This window comes from Micropterus salmoides, unplaced genomic scaffold (assembly GCF_014851395.1).
Source record: "Micropterus salmoides isolate LMB-PRFRI ecotype aquatic unplaced genomic scaffold, ASM1485139v1 Ms_hic_scaffold_2, whole genome shotgun sequence".
Taxonomy (NCBI): Eukaryota; Metazoa; Chordata; class Actinopteri; order Centrarchiformes; family Centrarchidae; genus Micropterus; species Micropterus salmoides.
In genome coordinates, this window is record NW_024041150.1 from 9,806,671 (window position 1) to 9,833,984 (window position 27,314).

General features: G+C 39.1%; 1 long non-coding RNA gene across 1 annotated transcript; it reads left to right on the top strand.

The window, feature by feature from the left end:
* Positions 1–529: 529 nt before the first annotated feature.
* Positions 530–16,993, top strand: LOC119911327. Its single transcript, XR_005445847.1, has 3 exons — positions 530–760; positions 6,769–6,917; positions 14,829–16,993. It is a non-coding gene; the product is annotated as an uncharacterized LOC119911327 (long non-coding RNA).
* Positions 16,994–27,314: the final 10,321 nt, after the last annotated feature.

The following is a 27,314-nucleotide window of genomic DNA, read 5'->3' on the forward strand; positions in this document are numbered from 1 at the left end:
GTCACTGACATGAAAAATGTAAAACAAGAGTGTGTAACATTGTCACTGTTTCTGGAATGTTAGTCCACTGAAAACCAAATAATAGATGAAGTTTATATAAACATTGACGAGGGAAACAAGGTAATTCTCTCTGTGATTACTTATCCTCACCAGAACTGCCTACCAACAATAATAGCGCGGGAAGGTTAATTTTTGCGCGTGTGGAATAACATAATTTGCTCGTGAGCATGTGTTACACGCTCACAATTTATGACTAAAAATAAACGCCATAGCGTACTGACAAGATGAGCCACTTTTCTGGATCCGTAATCCTTATCTGTTTCGGATCTGTTACGCCGTGCAAGTGGACTCCGATCCGGAGCCGTTTTGCTGATGATCTCCACACCCTGTGATACCTCCGGTGCGGAGTCAGCTTGCTATCTGTAAACTGCTAAGCTGGAGGCACTGCCAGTCTGGAGGGGGGGAGGGGGGGGACAGAAGGGATTGACGAAACCTCCGTGCAGGTCCGTGCTACATACACAGCTTCGGCTCTAGGCTGAGAGTCGGAACGGGGTAGAGTCGGGTTTTCCCGACACGGTATGTCCACAAGCCGGGGTTTCACATACGTTGTCTGCCGTCTGGTTCTCGAATTCTACTGGAGAGTAACTGTAGGTAGAGGAGGAACAGAAGGAGCTCACCAGAAATAGGAGGGAGTTTGTTTATAACTACACTGCTGTCATTTTGACCACATAGTCCACGTCGAGGAAGTTTGAAACAGAAGGTGAGTTTACATGATATTTAAACGTTATTAAGCAGTAACGTTTTGGGAACAGGGTCAGGTACATCAAGCTGGCGATAGCATGAAAATCACCGGACATTCTGTAAGTTTCCCTTCAATATAAAAGCAAAACTATGGCCTTAAAGTAGGGAAAAAAACACGTCATGCCTTCACGTCATCAGATAAAATCTGCTTAACGGGTTTGTCCATCAATTCAGCCAGAATACCTCACAGTGGGTGTATCATATAAAGAAAAAACTTTATCCAACATTGGCCTAATTGTTAGCATTTCTTTGTAACAGTAAAAACTTAGCAGAATCTAATAAGCCTATTTATCAAGCAATCGAATCTCAGCATGAAATATTAATAAATAATGAAATAGGCTAATATTAATTAATAGGCCAAGGAAAAGAAAATGACTCTAAAAACAATGCCCTTTTCATTTAGTAGACTATTAAATGGTGGCTGTGTACGAAATTCCCTACTCCCTATGTAGGGAGATGAATGGAGAGCACTATATAATGAGTTCACTGGCATTATTAAAACAACACTTTCAGACACTACTCTGATCGTTATTTACGTCATTGCTGTCGGACAATCATTTCTTTCTATAATTACAATGCATGATGGTTTATAGCCTACGGCTTGGTAAGTGACCATTGTACACTACTTTTCAAAATGCATTCTGAGATACATTGAGTTGGACTATATTGGGTATAATAATTATCACTATACATTCAGACAGCACTACAAAATGACGAGCTCACTATATAGTCCACTATATAGTGGGTGATTTCAGACACAGCCACTGTCTTATGGTAGGAGTCAATGTTCAGCATGGAACAGTTTGAAAAATTGTTTATATGCTAAAGTAATTTAAATTTTTTATTAATACGATTAGTAATTCATCAACCACACTTACATTCACTGTAGACAGCCAACAGCTATCCTATTTAACCTATTGCAGAAATATTAGGCTATGTAAAGACCAACATAAGAGTTGTTTTGTTTTGAAAGCTGTGGCTGGAAGTCGTTTCATGTCATAGAGGTTTGCATTAGGACACACTGTAGGACTTACATGCAACCTAGAAATAAATTATTATTGTCTTTGACTTAAAAAAAACCCTAGTCAGTTCAATATTATTTGTCACTGGCTTGTGTCTTCTGTAAACCCAGTCACATGTTCTCAAGTACACAGAGCACTTGTCAGCTTATTGTCCAGGCATTTGGTCCAACACTTCAGAGTAATCTTGTTTGACTGATCCTGTATCATTAATCTGGCCTGACTGGGCCAGGTTAAATAGTACACCAGGTAACTGGATGAGTGTATGAGAATACAGCCATAGGAATGGATCAGTAGGATTTGTCACTGAGAAAAATCTTATTTTAGTTTTTTTAAATTCTGCCCATTGAAGTGTACAAACAGTTAATATACTGTTTCAAAAGCATTTGTTAAATATGTGAATACTTCTCCACAATGAAGCATTCGTTTTACATTTATAAATCTATAAAATTATTTTGAGAGATATTTTTGTTTTAAGTCAGAAACAACAAGTAACTGTCAAAAATGGAAAAAAGTCACATTTAAATGAAAACATTGTTGAAAAAAAATATCCATTAAGCAGGGTATACTGTTGTTTTAGTTACTTTAAAGAGTATGTAGACTACTATTGAAATATATTTCAAAATACTTTATTATTTAAACAGTCTGGAAATAACATAATTATAATTATTATAAATATTTACAAAAAGTTATTTGTGGTCAAAATCTAAGGTAAGTTTTCAACTGATTTTTGATCTAGTGAGCAGAAATGCAATATAAGATCCATAACAATGTTTTTAGTGGTGTATAAAGACCATACATAATGAGAATACATATCTACATGGCGCCGCTGACATGTTTCTACTGTAGCACAAAACGAACAAACAGCGCTACAGATTGCAGTTCGTAACTACGTTCTTCTTCTTGAAGAATTCTGGCAGTGTAGACACTCATCACTGTGCTGATTTTGTTTGTTTGAAAAAGAAGATAATATAATAATAATAATATACAGCAGGGTTCAGCAAATAATTTTTGCGTTGTAGCAATTTTTTTGATCCTTTAGAAGGTGGGTGAGACTTTAAGGCATAATATTTGAACTAAATATTATTATTCCCATGTAAGGGAAATATTTTTCCCTTTTCACAAATTAATTATGAAGTGACTATTTCACATGCTCACAATAAAGCATGTGTTGCAATGTGTGTGTTCAATTCAATTCAATTCAATTCAATTTTATTTATATAGCGCCAAATCACAGTTATCTCACAGCGCATCTCACAGCGCTTTTCATAAAAGAGCAGGTCTAGACCGTACTCTATGATGCTATTTACAGAAGCCCAACAGTTCCCACCAAGAGCAGCACTAGGAGACAGAGGCAAGGAAAAACTTCCTTTTTAGTGTGTTCCATTGTTTGATGCATCCCTAGGTTGATGGACGCGGGTCCATCAAATTATTTAATTATTTTTATTTTCACCACTTTCACAGCGCTTTTACACTACATCTGCATTCACCAGTCACACACATTCATACACTGAGCTTAAGTGCTCAAACGGAAACTAACATTCACACTCACTCATACACTGGCGGAATAGCCGCCAGGGGCAATTCGGGGTTCAGTATCTTGCCCAAGGACACTTTGACACGCAACCAGGGGGAGACAGGGATAGAACCGCCGACCCTCCGATTAACGGCCAACCCTCTACCTCCTGAGCCACAGCTGCTCCTATATAAACTTCATCTATTATTTGGTTTTCAGTGGACTAACATTGCAGAAACAGTGACAATGTTACACACTCTTGTTTTACATTTTTCATGTTATCTGTCAGTGACCAAGTAGATATAACATATTTACTGAATAATTAAGTAAATATAATTTCTTAATATATCTAGCTAAAGAAACCAAATTTCTGCTATCTCAGAAGACAACACCTTTTGTCCTGCGTCAGCCACCGTAGCTATCCTACGATCTTTGAAAGGGGGGTCGGGGCGGTAGACTAGACATTTGGTTGTTCAATTCACAACCTCAGTACTAGATGCCACTAAATCTTACACACTTAACCTTTAATCCCTTTACACCAATTGTCGTGAATTTGCCTCACAAGTCTTCCTTTCAGATTGCAGCCGAGATGACATATTCCTCTGATGCCTGTGCATATTCGATACGTACCTAGGAACTTTTTGCAAGCACTGGTTTCTCGTTTATGCCTGTTGTTGCTAATTTGCATTATACCTTAATTTATATATTTTCTATGTTCTATAGACAAATTAACAATCTCCACTTAATTTAACATCAGCTTCAAAGAAAATGAAAACAAATATTATACATTTTCTTATATAATTGACCCTTCGCTAAGCCCCACCCCCCTTAGTTGCTGTTGCTAAGTCCGACAAACTGTCGGCACTGCCACTGTCTATTACTGCACTGCCTGGAGAAATAGTAGACACTTTTGCAGTTGCATTATACATTTGACGGTTGTATTCAGGCTGTCAAACTGACTCAAATTGACTCAAACGGATGTGAAAGAAGTCACTCTGGTTAGTGCCCCAGGAACAGTGTTTGACCATATCTTGGAAAAATACAGCAAAAAAAAAGCATTCGAGTCAATGGAGTGCATCCATGAAAGTGTCGGACCTCAGTTAGAGTGAGTCCTGTACTGCGCTGTGATTGATCAGCTTTGTATTCAGGGCGTGGCTTAGCGAAGGGTCAATTGTAAATAAATTTAGGCATCAAGGGGTTAAAAGTTGGTTTACAACCAAGGCAAATAAGTTTTTGTTTGGTGACACTGATCAATCACAAAACTTATCAGAGAAATGTGAAATCTTAATTCACCAAGTAATACAAGTAATATGCTAATTCAATGAACCGAATCACTCTCTAGTCACATGAACTATGAAATGTCTAAACTATGCCAAAAAGGTACATTTATGTTTGTGTCAGTAAAAATGTTTTATATCTAGGATTTTATGGCAATGCTCGAACGTCTGTTTTACAAGCGACCAGATGTCAGTGAGTTGGAAGCCTCAAAGCTTCATAAGGCTTTATCTGCCCATCACTTGTGCTGTAAATCAAACTCTGGTGTGGAGCAAACAGAAGCTGCCACAAGACATATGTAATTTTGACATGAATGCAACAGATAAACTACTACTACTATTACATTTACATGATTCATGTGCAGAACTAAAGGGAAACTATGCTATTGCTATTTTTATTGTTTGATTCGGATAAAGAAATCCAACTATAGATGTGAATCAAACATTTAAGTGTTTTATTCCTATTAGTTTGTCAGTATAGAGCCCCTTAATCCCCAAATGTTTTTTGAAACTCAAATGAAACTCACAGTTTACTGTTGAGATTCAAAGCTGTGAATCTCAAACGATGGGGCCATATAAAAATGAAGAGCGTGTAGTTTGGGGTGCTGGACCTGGGGAGCCTTTAAAGCTGCTTGCACACTGCTCTGTCAGCACCCAACTAACACCAACATTGTAAAGCTGCCAGTAGTTTGTTTTAGGATTTATAATGTTCAGAAAACCAACTATCAGTTCCACATTGCCCAGACAGCAACTGACCAGACAGAATTTTGTTGCCTGTTTTTTCTTATTAAAGTCACAAGGTCAAGGCTGCAATCACTTTGGCAGGTGGAAAACTACTTGTTACTTGGTGTATTGGCCCTTTAAAGGTATTTCATCAGGTTGAAAGGACTGGGTGAGCTATAATCAGCGATAACTCAAATGAGTGTTAGCTCATGACTAAATGGTTTAGATAGAATGTGCTATTGTGTCTGCGACACCAGACAGCAGACAGCAGACAGCTGAAGCTAAAATCAGAAGAATGTAAAAAACCTTATTACTGTTGCAAACAACAGCTACAACGTCTTAAAAGAGAGGTAAAAAGAGAAAACAACTGAGCAGAACTCATCCCTTGAGTTAAGTCTGTGTTCATTAAACATAAGATCAATGTTGGAAAAGTTACTTCGACTGCAGCTTGTGCTTGCAATGGACGAAGTGGGAATGGCATAGAGCTGTATTTATACCCTTGGGGACATTACGAGTGCACTTCCGGGACTGACCTGTAGTGAGGCGCAGCCAATGGCAGCTCTTGGTCAGAGTAGCAAAGTGTGGATGACCCATAAGGTCAATATTCAACAATTATATTGTTTGGTGGAAGAGCCTTAGGAGCTGTTGTATACATATACACACGTATATACTGTATATAGACACATACAGCATATATACATAAACACATGAAGTATGGTAGTGTGTAGTAGTGTAGTGTGTATACAGGTGCTGGTCATATAATTAGAATATCATCAAAAAGTTGATTTATTTCAGTAATTCCATTCAAAAAGTGAAAGTGGAATTACTGAAATAAATCTACTTTTTGATGATATTCTTATTATATGACCAGCACCTGTATATAATATAATATATATACATAGAATAGTATGCATTACCTAATTTTGTGCCGAAGCTAGCTCTGGGGCCTTTGCGTTTAAGCCTTTTGCACTCCTGCACGTCCTGCATGTGCTCCGTCACCTCCGCATACAATCCGATTCCCCCCTCCCTCCCCGCTTCCTGGGACTGTTTGTGGCTTTGTGCAGTAGATTTCATCTTCTTTAAATAATGCATAATGTCTTTGTGGTAAGATGTTTTTTCCCCTTATTTACCACCCATGATCCACATGCTGTACCTCTGTAAAGCTGTCTCCCTCCCCTCCTGATGCTGTTCATAATTTTGATATCCTTATGATACTTCAAAATTTTTGAGCTGCCAAATACTTAATGACTAATACTAATTTTGTAAATAATCAAGTAGCACTTTCACAGTGTGCTCTAACAAAACATTGCATATTACAGTCATGTGTGGGAATGTGGGAGTAAGTTCCAAAACAGAGCTGGAAAGGGAGTTTAGAACGAATTATCTAGGGTAGAGGATATAAACTGTACCCTAACTACTCTTGTTTTCCTTTAAGTGTAAGCGGGTGAGAGCCAATCATGTGACATCAAAGCTCCTGTGCAACAGTCCCCTGGTGCTTCATGCTCCCAGTCTGGGCACAGTCACACCAAAACTCCATAAATCACAACAAATTGAGGCAGAGCAGCCAGAGGACATCAGATAAAGGTAAACCAAAAAATATTTTCACCACAAAATGTGATCCAGTTTTACCAAAATCATTGAATAAAGTGGTTGTGTTTTTGTACAGTAATCAGTGAAGCCCAGCCACTTTCTCGCCTTTTCCATTTTTATCCACAAGTTGAAGACGCACAAGCACAATGCAGATGTTCACACAAAAACATGAAGAGGGACAACTTCTGAGCTGAGATAAACTGCAGAGATGCCTCTTGCGGAGGTCCGCTATAATGTCTGCATCCAGGTCTCCACCCACTAAACGCTTCTTAATTTTCTGCAACAATTCCTGCCTTTTCTGCACCAATTTATAGTGGAAATATGTTTATTTATGTAAAGGGAAACGCATTCAGGTGACAATTCCTGTGTGTTACGATTTTAGGGCGGCACAGTGGCTAGCACTGTTGCCTTTCTGTGTGGAGTTTGTATGTTCTCCCCGTGTCTGCGTGGGTTCTCTACGGCTTCTACGGCTTCCTCGCACCGTCCAAAGACATGCGGACTAGGTTAATTGGTGACCCTAAATTGTCCTTAGGTGTGAGTGTGACTGGTTGTTTGTGTGTGGCCCTGCAATGGATTGGCGACATGTCCAGGGTGTACCCCTCCTTTCGCCCGATGTCAGCTGAGAATGGCTCCAGCCCCCTGCAACCCTGTACACAAGATAAGCGGTTGACGATGGATTAATGGATGTTATGGTTCTAGGAGTTTTGTTTGTGTTTGGTGTTTCTTTCACTGGAACACTGTGCCTCCAGTGTTCTTGTTTAACTCATCAATTGTCTATATTGTTTCACCTGTGTTTACCCTTCCTGGTGTGTTTAGTTGGGCTATGTCACTCATTGCATGTCGCATGCAACGCATCGCATTGCATCATTCATTGTTTCATTCCGGTTCATGGCCAAGGAACAGGGGATGAAATAACTGTTTTATCCTTTGTTCCTTTGATTATGCCTTGTGTTTTTAGGGGTCCAAGGCCGAGGGGCCATACATATGGACAGAATAGTTTTAGTTTTGGTATTTTTATTAAAAAATTTTGTACTTTGCAAATAACACTTACGGCCTACACTTGTGTTGTGCATGTCGCCATATTTACTTTGCAACGACTTTCAGTCTGTTTTCTGCCGCCACAGTGGCTTTAAAATCGTGTGTTACTTTGAGTAACAGTTTAGTACATCACATATTTACAAACCTTATATCCACGCATTCTCTGAATTGAGCTTCATCACGAGATATAGGCCACAGCCATTTCGGTCTATACTTTTTTCTCGCAAAATGTGCAAAACCTATTTTTTTTAACTCCTCCTCGACGGAGAGTCAGATCTGCATGTAGAATTTATGGACCCTCGCTATCAAAAGTTATTTAAAGAATTGTGTTGTGAATTGTGATTCCAAAAAATTCGCTCATTATAAAGGACCAATTTCCTGTAGGTCATGGTCAAAAGAGAAAGTGATGTCATAAATCCTCATAGTTCAATTTTTTCTGCCCGTGGGACTGTAGGTTTGACTTCCAACAACTTATTTACAGCTTGCGCAGGTCTGCTTGAAACCCGCTGATACTACTACTCAGTTGTCCAGTTAACCAGATATTTTGTTCCCCAGTTCTACTGAGATTCAGCTGTCTAGCCCCTCAAAGAGTTACCAAAAATGAGCTACCCAGCCTCGTCACTGAACTGAAGCTGTCTAGTTTTTCAGTGACTTTGTTGCCTGGATGTTCAGATTGAGCTAGCTAGCTTTCCAGAGACACTGCTGTCCAGTTCAATTAACATTCGGCTGATTAGCATCCCACAGGCTCAGCTACTCAAAGTTTAAGACACTTTGTTCCCCAGTCTTAGCTGTTTTTCACTACTTAAACTCTGTCTACCAGAACCCCTGTAACTTTGCCTTCGTGAGAAAGGAAATTCAGAAATTCTGCTGGCTAGCAACCCAGACACTATGTTGTACCATACCAAGGAGGTACCTGCTGTGCTGAGATTGTCAGTCTCTGGTTTTCTGTGTCCAGTCGGCAAAATGGCCGACACTTGCTCGTTGACTCCAGTCCAGTTTGCAAACCAGCCAAGTCCTGCTCCTCGAGTCCGGTCAGCAGGTCGGCCGACTCCTACAGCTTAAGTTCAGTGGGCGGCTTTTCTGGCCCCTGCACCTTGTGTCCAGTCGGTGGTTTGTCCAACTAACGACCCTGTTAAAGTGCAGCTAATCCCAGTCCAAAACAACGGTTTCCCATCAGCCGAATTTAACAGTAAATTTCTGCTCATGTTCTAAACTTTCTTCACATTCAGAAAGAAGACACAAATGTTAACTTCAGCACCTTCGATAAAGTTCAACCCACAGACGCTTGACAGGGAAGCATCCTGGAGCAGAGAGACAGTCCCAAACAGAGCAAATGTGTCACTAAGTGAGGGGACACTGATGGACAACAGTGGCTATATTTAAATGTTTTGACTAAAATTATTGGTAGGGACAGTTCAGTAGTCACTGACAAGCCCTGAACCAACGCATGCTTTCTGTCTCTCTTCTCTCGTGCTCACTCAAAATGCAGGCATGCTGTGGAGTAATGTTCGACCTGCTGCTTGGGCAGAGGACCCAATGATATATTATTTTCACACAGTCTGTGTACTCATTTACACATGTGTACTGGCCATAGGTGGCTGCCTCCCTGAACATATTCAAGTCTGTGCATTCAAAGCAGTGTTAAAAAAAAGCAGTGCATAACAGAAAAGTGTTCTGAGTTGCGGGAAGGGGACAGCCTTGTATGCACTACGGATATTAGTGTATACCAAATCCACCATGCTATTCCCCCTTGTAGCAAAGTCCACATGCTGGTAGAACTGTTGCCATATGTTGCCATAGCAGCCAAATTTATAACCTTTCTAGCCTTAGCTCAGTCTCTTATAACACAACATGACTCTCAATTAGACTTATTCCAAGCTTTTTATACACTCTATTACGGGCCCGCACTGCCTCATTACAAACCTTATTCCAGCATGGAATTATTTTATTCTTTTTCTCATACCCTTTTATTGACTTTGACTTGAATTGACTTTTCAGATGCTCTTCTCACTACATTACAGAAGGATCTACGCCACTCTTCTACACTCCTTACTCATACCATCTCCTAAATCTGCAGAGAGTTGTCTCCTTTCTCCACCTGCAAAACTCTACCAAAGCTTAAAATGGGAAAGTGATCACTCCACATAATATAGCGATCCACAAAATCCCATTCCCCTCACCTATCTTTCTAATCTATTCATAACAGACTCTCATTGCCAATCTGAAATCTTGTCAGCCTTCCTCATCACAAGCTGAATGAAGGATTTATTCAGAAGATTTTCTATTAATGCACCATTTTTACCCTATAAAGGATTATGTGCATTAAAATCTTCTACACACAACTCTGGAGACTGCACTTAGTCCATTATTCCATCTAACTTCACCATATCCGACCGACAAGGGTTGTAAAAATGTATCAATGAGAATATTCCTGTTGATCACACACACAGAAGTTTTGATATTATATTTACTCTCATGTACCAGATTACTTCTCCTACAAATGCTGTACATTCACCCCCAGAAGTATTTTGATATTTCCTTATACAGGTGCTGGTCATATAATTAGAATATCATCAAAAAGTTGATTTATTTCAGTAATTCCATTCAAAAAGTGAAACTTGGATATTATATTCATTCATTACACACAGACTGATATATTTCAAATGTTTATTTCATTTAATTGTGATGATTAAAACTGAAAACTAATGAAAATCCCAAATTCAGTATCTCTGAAAATTAGAATATTACTTCAGACCAATACGAAAAAAGGATTTTTAGATTTTTTTTGTAAGCATCCACCTACCTCTATCATCATCATCTTCCATTCGGTCCCCATTATTCTTTCCCCTTCTGTCTCTTGAGAACACTTAGCTGTGGAGGGGAGCTGGTTCAAACCCTCCATCATAAGGGTCCTCTCAGCACCCTTCCCCACACTTCTTACTACATCTGAATTATTTTTGTCTACTTCATGTTGCACAACACTTCAACAATTAAAAGCCAGTAAATTAAACCTACTCACCACCACTCAATCTTCTGTTACGTTCTTTTCTACTCATTCCATCAGCCTCACCACATTTTGCAACCTTTTTAGTAGCCTTGATGTAACTATCCCTTTATTTATCTCCCTATATTACTGCACCCTCATAACTATTATATTGGTTGGACTCATGATTTCCAGCAATGTACCCACCACCACAGGAACCACAAACAATCACCCTTTCTTTATCAGAAATCTCTGCTGCTTGCAGAATTCCTCTGCAAGCAGCTTCAAAATGGCCATGCCTCTGGCATTTAAAACACCTCAAAGGTGGCCTCCGATATGGATAAATTTAATAGACAAGCTTAAAGATAACTGTATATTCTTCTTTTTTAAATTTATTTATTTATTTTTATTAGATAACTCAACACGTAACAGGTGACATACATAACAGACACAACAGTACTTGGTGAAAATACACAAAAACAGAAACGAGAAACAACTGTCCACAGACATAACAGCATGATAGATGTGTAAGGCAATTTGTGTATGGGTGTGTGTGCGTTTGTGTGTGTGTATGTTCAAGAGGTGGAAAAATGGAGGTGGTGTGGGGGAAACTGAGTTGGGAAGTATATAGATTAAATGCTTTGAAAAAAAATAAAAGAAAGAAATTTACTAGAAAAAGAAAATCAAAAATAACAGCATGAAGAAAAAAAATATATATTAAAAATAATAATAAAATTTTATTGAATAAAACATCTCTTTCTGCCTCCCTTGTCCTCCCTCCTTCGTCCTCTCTCCTCTGACCCCCCTACCCCGAGTTTATTTGAGTTTTTTTTTACCACATCAGCCTAGGGAGGGAGCTGACTGCTGAAGGGCATCACCCACTGGTCGCTCCACACCTGAAACAACCCCCAGACTCAGTCGGAGTGGATCTGTTCCTGTGCTGAATGTTTATTTATTTGTCAATATTATTATTTTTATTTTTTATTTCTATAATTTTTCTTAAAGTTTATTCCCTGGTGAGAGGAGGGAGAGTGAGAGTAGAAGTATCTATCAGGGGGGCTTGAGAAAGTAAGGCAGAAATTGAAAAGTAAATAATTAAATTTAAAAAAATAAAATAATAATTATAACTAAAATAAATAAAACAAAACAAACACTTAAGCAAAATAAAAATGATTAAATAATTAACCGAATAACCGAATAGTGAATAGTGCAAGTATCATTGTTATTGATAATAGTGTTAATTATACAATTTACTTAATATCGGTTCCAACCAGGATAAAAAACTATGACAATAAAAGATTCTAATATAGATAATAAGGACAGCAACAAGAACAATAACAGCAGTCTATACAGAAATAAATATAGTATGATATTAATAATATTAACTATAATGTTATTCATAATAATTTAATATTTTAATAGGGTATCAGTTTTCTTTCTTTTTAGTTTGGTCCTTGCCCCTGCTTGCTAATCCATTCCTGCTGCTCTTATTATTGTTATGGCTGCCATCCCCTGTATGTATAACATATACCCCTTTAATAAACAACAACAATAACAACAAAAATGATTTAGTTGGAGTCTATTAGTGGTATAATAGTATGATAATAGTTATGTAAAATGAGTGTAAAATAAGAGAGAGAGAAAAAAAGGAGAATATAGCCTACTATTTAGATACAGAGTGTTGTATTGTTTAGGAAATAGATGTTATAGGAGAGGTCTGTGGATATGCACCAGGCCTTAATCTTGGGGTAGATTTGGGTTAAAGAAAGTTAAGAATGTATCCCAGGTTTGATTAAAAGCTGATATTTTGCTTGTTTTGTGAGCAGTTATTTTTTCTAGCGAAACATATTCTGTAAGTAAATTATTGGTAGAGTACTTTGTGTAGTGTAGTGCCAGTAGTCATAGTGATGGGGAGAATGAGATTCTGCAGCCCAAGATATGGGAAAGTTTGTTAGTTACTGCTGTCCAAAGAGATTAAACTGGTTGGCAGGTCCAAGTGCAATGGAGATAATTGTCTGTTAAACCTAAGGTGCATTGAGAACAGATATTGGTATTGACCAGTCCCATTTCAAACATTTTGTATTGAGTGAGGTGTATTCTGTGGATAGTTTTGTATTGTATGAGTTGCAAGTTTGTGTTGGTGGTCACAGAGAAGATATTATTTCAGATTTGTGTCCAGACCTCAGGGTTGAGAGAGACTGCTAAATCGTTATCCCATTTTGAAATTGGAAGTGTTGCGGAGGTATCTGTACTGTATATGAGTTTATAGAGTTTGGAAATAATATTTTTTGGATCTGTGATTTTTAATATCTCATCACTTAATTTGGGTGGTTGTAATGTGTTATTGGTAATGTTAATTCTGGATTTAATTAAGGATTTTAATTGTTGATAGTGGAGGAACTGGTCTCTCCCAACACTGTATTTCTGGATCAGTGTATTGATTGATATAAGTTTGTTAACTTTATATTCTTCTGACTTTTTGTCGTCCTATTGTCATTATCTTTACGATTCCCTGTTGACATCCTTCTGACTCATGAATTTGATTTATTTCTCATTTTCCTGTTTTTCCCACTACTTTTGTCCCAACTTCATTACTATATTGGATAAGGATGAAGGTGCCCCCCACCTTAGTACAAGTCCTTAGTCCTTAGTAGTAGTACAACTTGTAATGGCTGAAACCCTATCACCACGCTACATGAGGCGTGCCAGTCCTTGGTGGAGGAGACAAACAATGTTGCCAGATCTTGCAAGAGAAACAAGCAACCAGGGGCACGATCTATCTGAAAATGGTGTGCAGTGTTTAGCTTCTGTTTCTGCCACGACTACCAATTTCTAAAGTCACTACAATGGGACTTTACAGGAAAAAAAGCCCAAATTTGCTTTTAATAATTTAAGGACTTGGCATTTGTGGAGACAAAGCTCAAAATACCACAAGTAATAACCCACTCACTGTCAGATTAAATTACAGGTCCAGGCAGACCAACTGCCCCACAAAGTCAATTCCACCTGGCTACAATAAGAAGAAGGAGGCAAGAAGAAATAAACACACGTGTTGCACTAACTCATTCATCTTTTTTTTTTTTGCGATTGGGGGCCTATCTGCGGGGTTAGTTGGTGAAGCAGCAACTGTTCAATAAGGGTCAGAAACTGCTTGTATCTGATTCTGGCTCTCTCTAGCTGTGCTTGTATTGGCTGAGGCTGCCTGTATTTCACCTGGGTCTGTGAGACTTGCTAAAGATGTCTGTCCTGGGTCTGTGCTAGTACAGACTGAGGTGGGATGCGGATGAATTTTTGGCTGACTAGCAGGAGTATGTGCTTGTCCTGGCTGATGATCTAGCGTCTCCTCTACTGACAAACATAAGTATAGCCCCTGTCAGTTAAAGGTAACAATACTTGCAAAATATTAATTTAACAGCTCCATCAAACTGCCCTTCCAGGTTTTCTTCAATAAAATTTAAAAAATTCTCTTTATACTATGACTTGACTGAATATGATGCTTATTATCTACTGAGATGTACATCCATTGCCCAGTCTGTCCCGCTAATGAACATTTTATAGTATATAAAATGTACTATATAGTCAATAGTAAATAGTGAATGTCAGTTCATTGCTTTCCATCTTACATTACTCCAGAGTTGTACCTAAATCTTGACTAAGGAGACCTATTATACTGCATTTGCCCTATATTGTAGTTCTGTGACTCCTCTATGGCAGCTTTGCATGATTCAAAGTTAAAAGAATTTTCTGTGTTATACTGGCTCTTCATGTTGGCTTTCATTTCAGCCTCTGTCTGAAACAAGCTGTAGATGCCCCTGTCTCTTAAAGGCCCCCCCTCTCAAAGCCCACTGTCTTCTGATTGGCCATTGTCTTATGTGTTTTTACAGGTTGCCACAGGGATGGGGCTCCATCTTCATTTGTGGGAGTGGCTGGAGCAAATTACCACATATGGAAATTCAGCTCGGAATGAAAGCATACCGAGCCTTTAGTAGAATAAAACGTTCAAAACAGAGCGTTCAGAATAGGGGGATATTTGAGGTTTTGACTGACAGATTTTTTTAAAATAATTTGACCTCATTATTTGAAGCTTTGATCATGTTTAACATGAACATCATAGTAACATTATAGAAATGCCAGAAAATATGAAAAAGCATAATAAAATGACATTTGCCTATGAGGAGTGCCATCACATCCATGTATTGACTGGTTCTAACAGGAGTTGCTGCTGGAATGTGCAAATTTCATTTTGTGCAGGCACATCTGAACCCATGTTCACGTGCAACACGGTTATTGTTTCCGAGTTGCAGATTGATGTTGCCCATTTGCATTTATCAAAAGTAATAAAAAGTTGTATTTCACTCTAACACTGGTCAGGCACAAAGTCTGGTAAGTTACCAAAACACAGACAGACCAAGAAACGAACTGCCCAGGTAGTTCAGCTTAAGGAGATTCATTGCAAGCCAGCACAAATGTAACGTAACTTTACTATTATTTGCTGACATCAGACTTTGAGAGGAGAGAGCAAGTATGCCTGACTACTGTTCCCACAATTCACTCTCACTGAGTATTTTTTTCTTCACGTGCCCAAAGGAATAGTTTCCTCTTTATCCTTTCATCAAAGTTGTAAACACTAACACTTACTTTGACACGAAGGTGAGGCGGGGGCTTGCTTAATTTGCGGGGGCCCTTCATAAACAGATGGTCCGGCTCTGTGTACACATAAATTGTTATGGCGTGTAGGAGATGGCATGCATGTTGGTGCGGGGACCATGCTGAGATCATAAGACGTAAGGAAAGGAGTAAGAGTAATAAGCAGGAATGGACAATGATAATGACATAAATTGATAAATAATTTTAAATATAAATTTGAGGGAGAGGAGGAGGAGGCTGCCGAGGAGCAGCTGGTACTGCACTCCTTAACAAAGGCACCACTTAACCGATTAGAGGCTTTACTTCTAAATTTAGAACTGCCTCCTGCTGCACATACACTAACTCTTCCATCAGTACTGAACACATTTCCATGTCATAAGTTGTTGGTTTAATTTCAATAATTACAATGGAGCACACACAATTACTTTTAAATATAGAGGATTACCGTTTTGGTTAGATTGGTCACTCTTCCCCGTTTGAGAAGCATGGCAGTGTCTCTAGCCAGCGGCGTCACACAAAATTCTGGGCCCTAGTACATAAGCAGTCTCTGTGGGTCCCCTTCCTCTCTTTGTCCCTGTCTGTCACGCATTTAAAATTTGTGATTTGTAAAATCATATCCACAAAAATACAGGGGGATTTGTAAATCTGCAATGGGTTTTGGAACCGTCGACCTGTCCAGGGTGTACCCCGCCTTTCGGCCGATGCCAGCTGGGATAGGCTCCAGACCCCCGCGACCCTGTACACAGGATAAACGGTTGACGATGGATTGATGGATGGCTGGCATTTGTGGATCACTTCCCGTGAATCTGTAGGTCACGTTCTTCTTTTCCTTCTTCTTAAGTTTTTACGCATTTGTGGAATTTTGTCTAATGTGTACTGTATAAGAGATATAAAATATACACAAGTATCTCACTACCCAAAACATGTATTTTTACATTTGCATTGTGTAAAATCATATCTACAAAAAGACAGTGTGATTTGCAAATGTGAACAATTTAATATGAACATTTAAACATCTTTTTATTTCACATACAAAGTATGTATTATTATACACACAAAATAGTTTTTACACATTCAATTTGCAGGTCACGTTACATTTATGACTTCCTTTTTATGCATTTGTGGAGTTTTGTCCAATCTGTCCAGCCGAGATCTGTAAAAAGATATCTGTAAGTTTAAGAGCAGTTTTGCAGTCTTGCTAAACCAGCAGGTGGCGGTTGCGACATTGCCTCCCATGAGTTGACAGGATATTCACTACGCTAAGTGATTTGAGATACCATTTATTTCCTATAATACAGTCGACTGGTATTGCCGATACCAATACCAATACTTTTTACAACAACAGTATCCACACAGAAATACAGACAGTAAAGTAATAGTGGTACAGACTGAAAATAAATATTGGCATAGATAATTATAATAATGTTAATGATAAGTAATAATATTCTAGTAATATAATAATGACTAGTAATAATATTCAGTAATTGTAATAATTGTAGCAGAGGGTGTCGAGCAGGAACACAGGGAGCAGCAGGCGACTCGCAACCACAGACCACGACTCCACAGCTCCAGAGCCAGAAACACCTGCAGAAAGTGATAGGAGGAGAGAGGAGAGGGACGAGAAAGCACAAGATTAGGGAAAAGGAAGAGGTCGAGTTAGTAACATGCATTAATGGGATGAGGTTGCATACAGAGGGAGAGAAAGTAGAGGAGAGAGGAGCTCAGTGCATCATGATAAATCCCCCTGGAGTCTAGGCCTTTGGTATGGGATAAATATCCTGCCATGTTGTCACTGTTCTCCCAGTGTATTAGTTTGTTTTCCCAAAGTGGGTGTTGTACATCAGCTCTGAAAAAATAGTCTGCAATACTAATATGCAAGATTAATAAGCATAAACAAGAAGTAAATGAGACTGTGGATGCATTTGTTACTGCCCTGTATGCCTTAGCTGAGCACTGCAACTATAAAACAGTACATGATGAGTTAATAAGAGACAGAATAGTTGTTCGACTGGCAGTAAACCGAAAAAGATGGAAATGGAAAAAGATATTTGGATCTTGAAAAACCATTAACATGGCAAGACAATCGGAGGAGAATAAAAAGCAGCAAAGCATGGTAAGGAGTGATGATGGTGTAAAACACATGGATGTTAGCTCTGTGGACCGAGTGTTTAACGACCGACAGCACAAAGAGAAGATTAAATTTATTAAAGGCAAAAAAAAGGGAGTCAAGACACACAACTTTCAGAACAAAACATCAAAAGATTCCCAGTGCTACAAATGTGGAGGTTTACCCCCACCCAAAGTGTCATTCCTGTGGAAAGAAAGGTCACTACCAGCGTGTGTGCTTTGCTGGTAAAGCTGTGCATGGTATAGAGAAACAGGAGGAAAGTTTCTTTCTCGGCTCTGTGAATTTGGATCAGTGCGCTGCGTTTTGTATGTTGCCAAGCAACCACGGAATCAGCTGTCCTGTCAGTCTGATCAAAGGTTAAAGCACCAGCGCTCTGTTATCTTTAGTTTGCTTCTAAGTAGCAGAAATTTGATCACAACTCACAGGTCTGTGTCTTTTGTTGCTAAAAACATCTACTTTAAAAAGAAATATACAAACGGAGAGCGTGACCAGATGAGAATGGATGAAATTCGGGACGCGAGGGGGCGTGGCTACCGCTACACTGATTGTCAATGAAAACGTGACAAATCAAAACACAACGGTAAAATTAATTATTTGTGTTCATGAAATCACCTGTCTGTTCTAGAAAAAACACAACTGTGGATATGTAGGTAAATCATGATCATTTACCTAATTTTTATTTTTATTTTATTAATGTCATCAATGCAGTGTCACATCTGTCTGCACAATGCACGTGTCAGATCTCTCCGCCGTGGCTGCCTGAAGCTACACTTTCCCTGTCCTCGCAACTGTAATTTCCACTAACCACAAGAAAACAAAAAGAGGAAAAGAACGTGACGAGTGTTACTTTGTGGCTATAAAAACGCAGTTCACACAATGTACAGATAAGATAAGAGAACTACACAATGATCAGTATCAGTACAACTGCTCGTAATTCGTGACTGTCCCGGATTTTTTGGGATGTCTGGTCACCTTAGGAGAGCGCCTACTCTGGCATTGTTTGAGGGTGAGAGATGTACAAACACGCAGGAGACAGGGAAATGGAGGTCCGTGTGGGTACATGAGACCCTCAGAGAGAGGAGACACCGCTGGTAGTACAGTTGGTTCAGGAGTTTGGTCTTAATGATGGTCGGTTCAATGCTCACTGCCATTAGAAAACAATTAAAAAAGGCGCCTCTGCAAAAAAACGCATTCTGTCTGACCAGGGCCTTACAAGTTAAGATAGATTGCAATCCTAACATTATCTTATCTTAGACATGTAAGGTTTGTCTTCTGTTCTGCACATTTGGCATGTTAAAAATCAAAGAAATCTTACAAACATTAGATTTCTGTGTGGACATGTTGCTGTCTTGTTTTCCAGTTTTTATGTTTTAAATATCGAGTATCAGGTGGAAGCAGCCGCAACATTGGAGTTTTTTCAGAGGTATTGCTCACAGTACATTACATCACGCTCATTTTACATTTACTTTACCTACATTGTCATTATTGTTTTGCTCGTAGCATTGACCCTGTAAAATCAAAGAACATGGATGTAGCATTTTTCATGATATTGAGGGCTTTCCCCTTAAACATTTAAAGCCAACTAGAATATCATGGGTCTACTAATTTGTACATGTTAATCTAACAACTATAATACAAAAATTAGGTAAAGAACAGGTACAGGTAAATAATATGAATTTGTGTCCCAAGATGAAAACACAAGTGGAGAAGAACATACATCCATCATGGACATTTTTTTGCTGTAACTCTCTGACTTTAACACATTACAAGAACAGCACTTGTTAAGATCTAGATTGTAGCCAGCATAAAAGTGATTTTTATGTTTTGACAATTTGGGGACATTTTAACAAAAAAATATTTTGTTATTAAAGTTCACATTATTTTGGGTTGATTCAAATCTTGACATAACATTAGCCCTAGCCTTATCAAATAAGAGTTTGATCTTTCTATAAACGTGTTGGCCTGCCCTGAGCAGACTCCTGTCAACCCGATGTGCTCCTCAAACCAGCCAGGTGATTCTAAATATTAACTTCAATTTTCACTTCTAATAGATTCCTGGTCAGGATTAATCCTGACTCCAGCAAAGGTCTACACAACCTGGAAAGCTGGAGGAACTGTAATGCAGAAGATATCACACATGAACCCACACGTCATCGTCATATGTTTGGTTTGTATTATAAGTTTCGAGACCTTAGTCTCAATTAGGGATAGACCAAAATGAGAATTCTTGGCCAAAGCCGAAACCGAATAAGGTTCTTGAAATTATTTTCCATTTATTTTGCATAATTGAAATAGTCAAAATGTGCTTTTTTCTCAGTGTCCACAGGATGTGGAGAGACTATGGTAGGTGGGTCCGAGGCCCAAGAGGGTCCGGTAAAGAAAATTGTATGTGTCCATTTACACATGTACACAAGTGAATAACATTTAATATTTGGTGGCCTAACCCTTGCTTGCAATAACTGCCTCAAGCCAGCAACCCATCGACATCACCAAACTGTTGCATTCTTCATTTGTGATGCTATTCCAGGCTTTTACCGCAGCTTCTTTCACTTCTTGTTTGTTTCGAGGTATTTTTCCCTTCAGTCTCCTCTTAAGGATGTGAAATGCTTCCTCCTGATTAGTTTCAATGCATTTCTCCGTAAATTGGCAGACAAAATGTTTCTGTACACTTCTGAATTCAGTCTGCTGCTACCATCATCTGTTCTTTGAAAATTTCAATCTGGCCTTCCGATTCTTCCTGCTGATGAGTGGTTTGCATCTTGTGGTGTGGCCTCTATACAGTAAACGCTCCGTATTTGTATAGCGCCTTTCTAGTCTTTTCGACCACTCAAAGCGCTTTTACACTGTATCTGCATTCACCAGTCATACACATTCATACACTGGCGGAATAGCCGGCAGGGGCAATTTGGGGTTCAGCCCAAGGACACTTCGACATACAACCAGGGGGAGCTGGGGATTGAACCGCCAACCTTCCGATTAATGGCCAACCCTCCTGAGCCACAGCCGCCCAGTGGATATTAAAAGTCTACACACCCCTATTAAAATGCCAGGTTCTTATGATGTAAAATAATGAGACAAAGATAAATCATGTCAGAACTTTTTCCACCTTTAATGTGTGTGAACAATTCAACAAATTGAAATCTTTGAGGGGGAAAAAATAAATACCCTCAAATAACCTGGTTGCATAAGTGTGCACACCCTTGGACTAATACTTTGTTGAAGCACCTTTTGATTTTATTACAGCAGTCAATCTTTTTGTGTAGGAGTCTATTAGCATGGCACATCTTGACGTGGCAATATTTGCCCACTCTTGCACAGCCCTCTTCTGATCACCCCACAGATGTTCAATTGGATTCAGGTCTGGGCTCTGGCTGGGCCATTCCAAAGCATTAATCTTCTTCTGGTGAAGCCATGCTTTTGTCGATTTGTATGTGTGCTTTGGGTCGTTGTTGTGCTGAAAGGTGAACTTCCTCTTCAGCTTTCTAACCGACACCTGAAGGTTTTGTGCCAAAACTGACCGGTATTTGTAAAAACAAATAAACTGCACAGCATGGGAATAATTTATGATACTCACATAGGTAGTAATGATGACCACTGAGTACTCAAGGATTGGAGCATTGACATGCTGACAGGAATCACAGCTAGTGTATTCCCACTACAGTATTGTCTCGTTACACGAATAGTTGGTATTCAATATTCCTTTATGAAATAAGTAGTTAGTACCCATGTATAGGGCAGACCACCTTCCAATCAACCTTCATTTTGATCTCAACTATACACTTTGAAGGTTTTATAGCTGTATCATGGTTGTGATGCTCTCATGGTGACAAAATCTGTCCACAGACAAACAAAATCAGAAGAAGTTTATTGCCAAGTAGTGTTTTACACATGGAAAAACACGACTACATGAGGAATTTGCTTTGATAAGGTGCTACACGTAGACAAACATACAGTTTACATAAATAAATGTAGAAATATATAAATATGAAATCGACAATACAAGTTATATAAGAATAATAAAAAGAATAGATAAAATTGATAACACTGTTTGCAGAGAAAGAATAACGTTGCAGACATTTACATGTGCATTATTCTGAGTTTGTGCAGACCTACTGCAATGGAAGAGAATATTGTGTACCTTTTGCCATGATGACGCACAAACTCACAATTTGAAAACAATACTAAATACGAGGAATAAAATGGTTGAATAAGCTCTAGTGACGGGTACTAAAACCCAGTATTAAATGAACCATGGGGCAAAATTATGAAAGACCTTAGTGTCAATAATCTCTGATGTGGTGCCAACAGTATTGGAGAAATCAAGACAGTTGTCTGTGATGGATTTTTGCTATTCTAAGTGTTTTAAATACTAAAAAAGTAAATAGGAAAGGAACATGATCATGTATTAACAGTGCCTTTTTGACCACAGAATGTCTAAGGTTTGATAGAAGAAACAAATTATATTTGTTGTGTTGACTTGTTATTGCCACTGTTTTTAAATATGCAAACTTTCATGTTTTAATATCCATTGTTTTATAGTTGGCAATATATTGAAGATGTTGATAAGAGCTGCTTGTCACTTATGTACATTTTAGAAGACATGGAAGATAATTGTAAATGTTATGGAAGAAAATTCAGTGTATTTGTTGCACACTTTAAAAATGTTAGGCTTGTAACTGTTCAACTTTCAAGAATAAATACTTAAATTTATTGTTTGATGTCTCTGCAGTTATTGCTCAAGCTTACAAAAAGTGTGAAGACTTAAAATGCAGTAACTTTTGCAGAATACTGATAATCTGTAAAGTACCAGCATGACATGAAGAAAGTGTTTTAACAGGCACAATACTGATAACGTAAACAGTTTAAACACAAACATTTATTTTACAGATAAGACTAACCAAAAACACAGTACACAGTAATTACTGTGTTTTATTTTACAGTTACATACGTTATGGTGGTGAATAAAGACAAATACTGTTTTCTTCTAAAGTAAGTTACTTGTCAATTGCTGCCTGTTAATTACTGTGAATTTCACGGTAGGTTTCCCACAGTGTTTAAATAAACTACATTTGTTACACGTACCATTACTGCTAAAGCAGTAACTGAACATTTAACACACCGATCAAGAGAGAAAGAGAAGCCATCGCTAGATGCTAAGCTAAAGTACGGTAGCAATAGCGTTAAAACTCTTAACTATGAGCTAAAAGATGAAAAAAACACATACATAATTATTACAAATCAGTAAACAAGAATCAAAAACAATGAATCAACTTCAGGGGTGCTGGCTTTCAAAGTGGTGCCAATTTGTTTTAACTTTCTGAAATTCCTGTCTGGTATTCATGCTGCTGAAATCCTGATCTAAATTTGTCCTTGAATGCTTGTTTAGCCTTTTTGATTTCTTGTTGCACAGAGCGGTCAATGTCTGAGTGAGAGCCAGTCTTTGCGGTGGAATGCTTGTTTCTCCTTGAGTTTGAGTTTTATTAAGTGGGTCATCCATGGTCTGGAGTTGGGATATTTTCTTACAGTTTTGACTGGGATGATTGTTTTTATTCAGAACTTGATGTAGTCAGTTATTGCCGTTTTTATATCCAGGTCACCATCAAAAGTACTCCAGCATGCAAAGGGACCACTGGAGATGTGCAGTTGCATCCAACTACAGTGTGAAGGTGTAGGTGGCTGGTTTGTCCCTCTTCAGCATTTGTTTGTATTGCAGAAGCATGAAGACAATGTTGTGATCCGCGGCACTTATTGGGGGTTGAGTGAGTTATTCAACCATGTCTCACAGCGCTATGATGCAGGCCTCCCGAAAGGATTTCTCCACTTGGCAAAGGGGGGTTGAGAGGATGCCTCCATATCCTGGCGCGAACCCCTCCTCGCCGTCCTCATTTCCTCGGCTTGTGTAGGATGTCAGCTGGGATTACATCTGATGGGTTTAGGAAAGTGATTGAGCCCCAGAGAATGAGAAGATCTTGGAGGGGAATAGGTAAGTGAGTTGCTGCTGTATGCATTTGGGTGGAACGCTGCACTCCTTTTTCCTTACATAAGACAGTCTAAAACCTCTATTGTGAATTTAGATTAATAGCACAACTGCATCATTATGCTTATGTGCCTCAGCAAAGAAAAGAAAATTTCTTTGCATTCTCTTGTAATATATTTTTTGTTCTCTAACCTCACAATACTACTCTTCCATTCCTTCAGAGCCATAGCTTAGCTGCTCCCAGGGCATGCCCCATTATGGATCAGTTCTTTGAATGTTACTATGAACTGGGCATCACCAATGCTGATATAGTCCTACTGCTCAAGATACATTATTATATATGGTTATATAATTAGTAGGGGTGTGATGAGATCTCCTACCACAAGGTCTTGCGAGATTAAATCATTGATATTTCTTGTCCGGTAAAAAGCTGTCGAGACTCCTTGGCGTGGCAAGTTAATGTGTGGTTTGACTGCATGTGAAACCATGCAGTGAAATACAAATGTATTGTTTTTAACATGGGTTTGCTAGTTTACTTTTTAAATTTAGAAAATGCTTAGTTTTAGTTTATTATTAGTTTTAGTCTTTGTTGCTGCATGATGCCAAGCTTAGTTCAGTTTTTTCACAAAACATTGAAATACAAGTAGATACAGAAATTTGTGGAAAAAGACACACCTTTAAGCTAACTGAAGCTTGTGCATAGGGGCCCAAACACTACGTAAATAAATAAAAATTTTAACACACACACACACACACACACACACACACACTCTGACCCACGTGAATCATGCAGATCTGTAATAAAAAAAAAGGGGGGGGGGGGTTTACAGGAGTGAAATGGATAGGACATCTATAGGCTGACGTGTGTAGTTTTCTTCAGTATCAACAAGGATGTACCTTTGTGTTTAGCTGCCAATGCCACACCTGCGCAGTGTGTACCACAGTCACTTTTGCCATTCAAGAGTAATGCAACGGATTACTATTTCAAAAACTGTTATATTATTACAGTTACTGTCCAATGTGCTAATGAACTCACCATCCCTGACGTGAACGTGACTATTTTTCATTACTTTCTTCAAAGTCAGAAGTTTACATACACTAAGACTGCTATGTCTTTAAACAGTTTTGGAAAGCCCAGATGATTATTTCATGTCTTTGGAAGCTTCTGATAGGTTTGACAACATTTGCGTAATTGCGTTAATTAGTGACACCAGTGGATGTTTAAGGCACACCTGAAACACACTGCTTCTTTGTGTAATATCATGGGAAAGTCAAAAGAAATCAGCCAAGATACCGGGAAGAGAATTGTGGACTTCCACAAGTCTGGTTCATTCTTGGTTCAGATGCCTGAAGGTGCCACGTTCATCTGTTATAAGCAAGTATAAACACCATGGGAATGTCCAGCCATCATACCGCTCAGGAAGGAGACAGGTTCTGTGTCCCAGTGATGAACGTGCTTTGGTCCGAAATGTGCATATCAACCCAAGAACAAAAGCAAAAGACCTTGTGAAGATTCAATTTCAATTCAATTTTATTTATATAGCGCCAAATCACAACAGTTATCTCACAGCGCTTTTCATAAAAGAGCAGGTCTAGACCGTACTCTATGATGTTATTTACAGAAGCCCAACAGTTCCCACCAAGAGCAAGCACTAGGTGACAGAGGCAAGGAAAAACTTCCTTTAAGAGGCAGAAACCTCGAGCAGAACCATGGCTCAGGGTGGGCGGCCATCTGCCTCGACCGGTTGGGGTGAAGGGGGGGGAGGGAGGGAGAGAGAGCTGAAGCCAAGCGGGAAGCTTCCGGTCTACAATATGAAGCGAATGTGGAAGTCCCTGAAACCTGCATTCTATTGAAAATCCAGCAGGGGGAGACTCTTCTGGTTGCAAGTCCAGCTCCATTAGAAATAATGGGAAAATGCCCTACTTCTCAGCTGAATAATTACCCTAGTAAACTCTTTCCTGATGAGTTTATGGTCTCAGTTGCTAGTTTCAAGTCTTTAATACAAAATAATGTTCATTTTGTTAATTATGGTCCCATTTATTTTAAAATAGACCACAAAGCAGAGTAGGTTTCAGGGCGGGATTATCTATGATTGACAAGTCATACCCTCGGCCCTGTGTAAATTTAATCAGCGCCGCTGAAAAAGCTTATTAGGAGTCGGCTGTTCTCTTTCTCTGGTGAGTACATTTAGTTTTAAGACTGCTGTTTGCTAGACAGAGTTATCAGCCCTGTTAAAATGACAGTTAATGTGAGTTACAGTTGCACCTAGCTAAGCAAGCTAGCTAGCTCCGCACACGGCCGTTAGCTACGCCATATCGTCACTTCCGGGCACTTCCTGGTTGCAAAAACTCGACATGGCGGCGCCCTATCGGCCAAACTCGAGGCTTCAAAACGGCAGTCCACAAACCAACGGGTGACGTCACGATGACTACGTCCATTTCTTATATACAGTCTTTGGCTGAAGCTGGCAAGAGTGTGTCATTATCCACAGTAAACGAATACTGTACAGACATGGGCTAGAAGGCCCCTCTGCCAGGAAGAAGCCATTACTCCAAAAAAGCCAGATTACAGTTTGTAAATGGACACAGTGGTTAAAATCAAACCGTTTGGCCATAATGATCATTGTTACGTTTGGAGGAATAAGGGGGAAACTTGAAAGCCTGAGAACACCATCCCAGCTGTGAAATAGGGGGGTGGCAGCATCATGTTGTGGGGTTGTTTTGCTGCAGTAGGGACTGGTGCACAAAATAGATGGCATAATGAGGAAAGAACATTATGTGGAAATACTGAAGCTTTTTTTTGGGCTGTAGTTTTCCAAGATATTGTCAAATGCCGTTCCTGGGGCACTTGTAATAGTTAAAGTCGCTACCCAGAGCGGTTGATAGGAGTACAATTTACTCCCTTTCCAAAACTTAACAAATCCAGAAAAATGTCAGCTGTGGATTTTTCATAGTGTTAGTAATGTAATAAATCTCTACTGTTGTGCTTTTTAATGATTGTAATAATGAATAGAGGTCTACCCAGCTTTACAGGAACAGTGTTGATCCTTAATATTGTTGTCTTTTGTCTCGATTGTCAGGAGATGTGGTTTACTTGTACTGTGCGATTGGTAGGCTTTTGCTTCTGTCTTTCATTTTTTCCACGTCCGTTTGAGTCAGTCTGACAGCCTGAGTACAACCTTCTAATGTAAAAATGCAACTGCAAAACTGCTTCTGTCTGAGATTGTCAAATTAGTTGGAAAAAGCAATGTTTCTCCGGGGAGTGCAGTAATAGACAGTTACTGTTGCCAAGTCCAACAAACTGTCGGCGCTGCCACTAAGGGGGATGGGGCTTAGTGAACGGTCAATTATACTGTATGATCACATAATCATATTGTCAATATGCAAGACATCTAAATAAAAGTCCTGTGACATAATCCACTGCCATGTACGACCAGGAATCAGGAGGGGCCCCGAGGAGTCCAGAGCTGGGCTGAGTTGCCTGCCTAACTTTGGCCTCAATATCGGTAATTGCCGCCACAATACATGAGTCAGGGACAATGTTTTTAGGGACTGAACTAGTGTCATTAGTGGAAACTTTAGAAAGGGAGTCATGTTTTGTATTGCAGGATCCAGGGT